Raw genomic sequence first — 6,224 nt, 5'->3', positions numbered from 1 at the left:
ATATGTTTCTTAACTTAGATATTATCTGTCTCCACCCTTAAACTACAAGCTTCAGTGGAAGGGCTGAGTGTGATTGAATCATTATTATTTCACCAGCACTTAACATAGTGCCCGACAAGGAATGAGTGGGCATTCAGTAATTTTTTTTTAATTAATAGAGACAGGGTCTTACTATGTTGTCCAGGCTAGTCTTAGTCTCTTCCACTTAAGTCATCCTCCTGCCTCGGCCTCCCAAAATGCTGGGATTATAGGCATGAGCCACCACCAGTAACATTTATTAACTGAGTCAATGAGTGAATGAAATGGGAACACTACCTTAAGGTAGTAGTCTGCAAATTTTTAAATGAATAAGAATTATCTGGGAGTTTATTGTAGCTTCAATTCCTAGGTCTCACTTCTTGAGATTCTGATTCAGTAGGTCTGGGAAGACATCCAGGAGTGTGCACTTTTAAAAAGTACCCCTGGCTGGGTATGATGCCTCATTCCTGTGCAACATAGCCTAGGCCATGTAGTGAGACCCCGTCTCAAAATCAAAAAATTAGTCCAGCCAGCCTCGGTGGCTCAGCCTGTAATCCCGCGCCTTTGGGAGGCTGAGGTGAGTGGATTGCCTGAGCCCGCGGGCTCAAGACCTGGGCAGGTGAGACCTTATCTCTACAATAAATAAAAAAATTAGCTGGGCGTGGTAGTGCATGCCTGTAATTCCGGCTACTTGGAAGGTTGAGGCGGAAGGATCGCCGGAGCCCAGCGGGTTGAGGCTGCGGTGGCCGCGAGTGGCCACTGCACTCCAGTCTGGGCAACTGAGTGAGACTCTAACTCAAAAAAAAAAAAATTAGTCAAGTGTAGGGGCACACATCTATAGTTCCAGCTACACAGGAGTCTGAGGCAAAAGGATCTCCTGAACCCAGGGGGTCCAGGCTGTGGTGATCGTGCCACTGCACTCCAGCCTGGCAACAGAGTGAGATCCTGACTCAAAAAAAAAAAAAATAGCAAAGAGCCTGGTTATTCTTTCTGACAGGAGCCCCTTTGGACATACCATACTTTGAGAACCACTGCCTTTACCTGCATGGTTTGTCTTCACTGCAGAGACATTGCTGAGAAAGGAGTGTTCATCAACTGCCAATTTTTTTCTTCAGTCTTTAAGCATATGGAGTCTGGAAGTTTATGACTTGGAGTTGAGGGGGTTTGCAGAGGGAGGAAGGTATCATTATCAGAAATTAGAATCAAATATAAAAAGTTCACAATACACTACTGTCACTCAGGTCACCCAGGTGTGCAGGTGCCACTGATTTCCTTCATTCATTGGCCCAGTAGACTTCTTGGAGAGTGACCCATGCACTGACCCTGGTATTGGGGATGTACCAATTAAAAGGGAAAGGTGCCTGGCCTCAGAGAGCCCTCAGTTGAATGGTGTAGACAGGCATGTCCATGACTGTTAAGCCCAGTAAAGCCCAATAAGCCCAGCAGGTGAGGGCAGTCCAAGGAGGGAAAGTCACCTGGGAAGTGAGGGGCCCCTCAGGAGAGAGAACATCAGAACCAGTCTCCATTTAACTAATGCTTACTTGGCCAAGGAGAAACATGACAGGGCAAAGATTGGCACAAACTAGAAACACACAGCATGCAAAGCATTTGGGAGGAAGCAGTGAAAGACCTATCAGAAAAGATGCATTCATTCTCCCTGCTAACAGGCCTGGCCTTGACCTGCTCAGAGCTCATTATTGCCAGCCCCCAAACAGAACCCAGGTCACAGCGGTGTTTTCTGTTGCTTGCTCCGGGTTTACTTTTTTTTTTTTAATTGAAATGTTTCTAGGCAAAGAACTCTCCAGTTCAACATGACTCTACCCAGTTCTTATATGCAGCCCTCTTCCTACGTCACATAACCTGCCCAGCCCCCAAAGGCAAGTGGGCTTCCATCCTTTCTAGGAGAAGGCACCTCAAAGGAGAGCAGAAGTCAGAAGAAGAACTTGATCTCCCCTCAGCTGTTATGAAGGTCAGCCTGGTGATATGTGGTGGGCAAGAGAGGGGTACATTTGGAGGTAGAAAGAACAACCGGGAACTTCCTCAATAGCCTGGCCCAACTGTCTCCACACTTTTTTGATCCTATGCCTTCTATATATGTACATTTCTTTACGTAGAAACCACATACATGTCTTCTGTCCTTATAGAGTGTGTGTGTGTATGTGTGATAAGATAGATCCAGAAAGTATTTATTTGCTTGTTTGTTTATTTATGAGTTGGAGTCTCACTTTGTTGCCCAGGTTGGAGTGCAGTGGCACACTCATGGCCACCCCAGTGTCAACCTGCTGAACTCCAGCTATCCTTCTGCCTCAGCCTCCCAAGTAACTGGAACTACAGGTGGGTGTGGTAGCTAATTTTTTGACTTATTGTAGAAACAAGGTCTCACCAAGTTGCTCAGACTGGTCTCGAACCCATGGGCTCAGGTAATCCACTCACCTTGGCTTCCCAAAGTGCTGGGATTACAGGCTGAGTCACCAAGCCTGGCCCAGAAAGAGGTATTTAAATGGATAAAAATAAAGATGAAATAACATGTCGTTGATATGTTTTATTATGTTTGTGTTATCTTCGTATTAACATTTTTGCAGTACAATATTTAGAATGTCTGGTTTTAAGTTCAAAGTATTTTGATATTTGGTTCTAATAGCTTTCAGAATTAATAAAAGAAACCTCATTAAGGTGCACAGGTCCAAATGGAAAAAGTACTATATTGTCCATACTTACTGAAATAATAATTTTTCAGTCTTACCAACTATGCAAAGATTTTTGCTTAACTTCATCTGATAAATTTCTGTCTTCTCTGATGTTGATCAACTATTCTTACAAACTTGTCATTTGTATTTTATATTTTTAACAAAAGAGCGTGAACACCACTTCAAACTCTTTGTTTGGAAGATGTCTAATTAGGTTAGGATGGGTGAAGTGTCAACTTCCATTTTCGTACTGTTTGTATTATTAGTGTCATCTTCTCTCAGTAGTTTCTTTTTTTAGGATTCTCTTTTTTTTAAGCCACATGTTCATTTCTTTTGGGTTAATTTAGTGAAAACAAATCATAAATCCATTTAACCTAGCCCACATGAACCGCAGAAGGTCAAGTTGCACTGAGAGCAAAGGGTAGTGGGGCCAAGCCTTCCACATTGCAAAGCTCCAGCTCCATCCTCAGACTTGGTCCATTGGTTCATGACCTTGGACTGTCTGACCAACAGACCAGTGAATGGCCAGTGTCCATGCACATAGTAACCATGCACGTATTACTAAAGCACAATGTCTTTCCTATTGGTTGAAGCCATAGAAGTTTTAATATTTTCTCCCTACATTCCAGAGTTTCATGTTGCACAGGGCCTTGTACATTCATGCCTCTTTTTGGAGTCCCCAGTTTCCAAGGCAAGGAGATGTTGAACCAGGCAGTGGCAGATAAGACAGAATGAGAAGGTGTCAGGAGTGAGAGTCAACAAGGTGTTGAAGTAGGAAAGAGGGAAAATGAGAAGACTGAGGTTGTTCTACAATTTCCAGCTGGGATTGCAGATGGGTGGGGGTATCCAGTTATGACAGGCAACATTTCCAAGGACACATAGATACAAAGTAGTCTCGTCCCTTGATATCCTCCCAGGCAAGGGGAAGACCCAAAGGCTGTCTCTGTCCCCTGCTGTACTCGAACTCTGTTCCTCTGTACTCTCCACCATCACTGAATGGACATGTGGTAGATGACTTCACATCCTAGGACCTGGGTTCCAGTCTGCGATGGCTCCATCGCTCAGTAGCTGGCTGACACAGCTTTACATCTCCTCATCTGCAAAATGAAAATAGAGAAACAATTCCTACTTGCTTCACAGGATTATTACGTGGCTCAAAAAAAAATAAGGCACACACACACACAGTAAAAGGCTCTGAAAATGGCAAAGCACTGTGTAAGTACATGGTGTTACTATGACTTAGTGTCCTGTATGCATTGTGACTGAGGTGCAAGGCTCACACCGCTCACACCGACTCACTCTGGCCTTTGTTTTTCTGGAACACATTCTAGGAGGGTGTATAGCCAGGGGGAGTAGGAGGTGGATCCTGAGATGAGTGTCCTGTGGGCAGTTCATCTGCATAGTTGAACATCCCGAAATACCTTTTGGGAGGCCTGAGGTCACACTCGGAAACTATGTGACCTGGCTGGTGCAAAGGTTGCGGAGATTCTGTAGCCAAGGAGCAAGAATGCCTGGGACCACTGGAGAAGCAGCTATTTTCCCTAGAAGCTCCCTACTCTGTGCATCTCTTCAGTTGATTTGAAAGAAACCTAGGAAGAAGCTGGCACTAGACTGAAGCATTGTTTGAAACTGGGGGAAAAACCTTTTATCATACCTATTTTATTAACTTAAGATCTGATTTTCCCAGGCCTGCAAGTGTAATCAGTCTCTTAACATATTTACTGGATGTCTATACAGAAGTACGATTCAAGTCCCTTGCAATGAAAGTACTAACAATATGATTAAGAAAATTGAACATAGACAGAGGCTGGGCTCAGTGTCTCAGCCTGTAATCCCAGCACTTTGGGAGGCCAAGGTGAGTGGATTGCCTGAGCCCACAGGTTCGAGATCAGCCTAAGCAACTTAGTGAGACCTCGTCTCTACAATAAATAAAAAAAGTAGCCGGGTGTAGTAGCACGTGCCTGTAGTTCCGACTACTTGGAAGGCTGAGGTGGAAGGATCACCAGAACCCAGCAGGTCAATGCTAGGGTGGCTATGAGTGTGCCACTGCATTCCAGCCTGGGCGACAGAGTGAGATTCCAACTCAAAAAAATTAAAAAAATAAAAATAAACACAGACAAATAGATTGATAGATGCTGGTGATGAAGAACAATGATAGATAGATGATAGATTAATGATATAGGCAGATGACTGGTAATAGATAGATAGATAGACAGATAGACAGATAGATAAATAGATACTTGGATGGAGGGTTGGATAAACAAGTACAAACATGACAAATCACTAACAGCATCAAGAGAAAAATAACAATTTGTTGAGCACATACAATGTGCCAAGTACAATGTGCTGGCTACTTTCAGACAGGCTACCACATCTATCATGCTGAATCCCTGCAGCACTGCCATGAGGAATCATCCTTCCCAATGGTCAGATAAGAAACTGGCATCCAGAGAGGTTAAGCAACTTGCCCAGAGCCACGCAGTCAGCCAGCCCATGTTCTTCCCATCTATGGCTCACAGTTCCTGAATCAGAGGGACACCCCCTCCCACCCTCCCCTCCCAGCTCTGAATTGTCTTTGTTACACTTGAGCCTTTGTTCTGTGTGAGAACATCTTAGAAATTCTGAGAAAAGCCTCAAACCATTGTGCATTGAGAACCTGAAACTGACTCGCTCAACTGCTCAACCATTGCTGTTCTAGTCGCCTGCAGGGTTCCTGGGTAAAAGTAAAGACTTCAGGAGGAATGAAAGAGCTTTCTCTTCGGGTGCCCACTCCCTACCAAGCAGCAGAGAAACATGTTCGAGGCTGGTCAGGTTCCAGAGGCGCACCAAGGAAGTTGGTTTGGGGCCAAAGACATTTACGATGCATTGTACACTGAGGGCCCCCCTTCCTGCAACTCCATTGGCTCCCTGCTATCTCTCTGTATCCTCCCTTCCCCCCACTTCAGGACGGGCAAGGACTGGGCAGGAGCTTGGCCATGATGTCAGGAGGGAAGAAGATGCCTCTGGGCATCTCGCCACAGACTCAGTTCTCTCCCTGCCCCTCCATCTGACTCCCTTCTGACTTGAATCCCAGCTCCCTCAGGGTGCAAGGCCAAACCCCCAAGGAGCTCCCTGGATCTACCCACAGGGCTGGAATCAAGAGTGAGTTTAGGGGCTACTGGCTATGGTGAGGGGGATGACTCAGGGCTCAGTGAACAGATAGTAAGAATTTTTGATAGTAGATTCGGCTGGCTAGGGAGGAAGAAGGCTTCCCTCTCTGGGATGCTCCTAAAGGGACTTTGCAGGAAGTAAAAGAATCCTCTGTATGAAGGCTGAGACGGGGGGAGGAGGAAAGATAGAGAAATCTAGCCAAATTCCTCCCAGAGTCTGTCCTGCCTCTTTCTGGGTTGGCCTGCTCAGCCTCTAGCCTCCATTCTCTTGGCCTCTAGGTCTCCTTTTGCAACTTCCTAACCTGGAAAGCACTGGTCCTAGGATGTGAAAGTCTCTTTTAATATAGACTAGGGCTTTCTGTTGACCCTA

Source organism: Carlito syrichta, unplaced genomic scaffold (genome assembly GCF_000164805.1).
Source record: "Carlito syrichta isolate Samal-C Ts95f unplaced genomic scaffold, Tarsius_syrichta-2.0.1 Scaffold93688, whole genome shotgun sequence".
In the NCBI taxonomy this organism is placed as follows: Eukaryota; Metazoa; Chordata; class Mammalia; order Primates; family Tarsiidae; genus Carlito; species Carlito syrichta.
Note: the sequence above shows the minus strand (reverse complement) of the source record.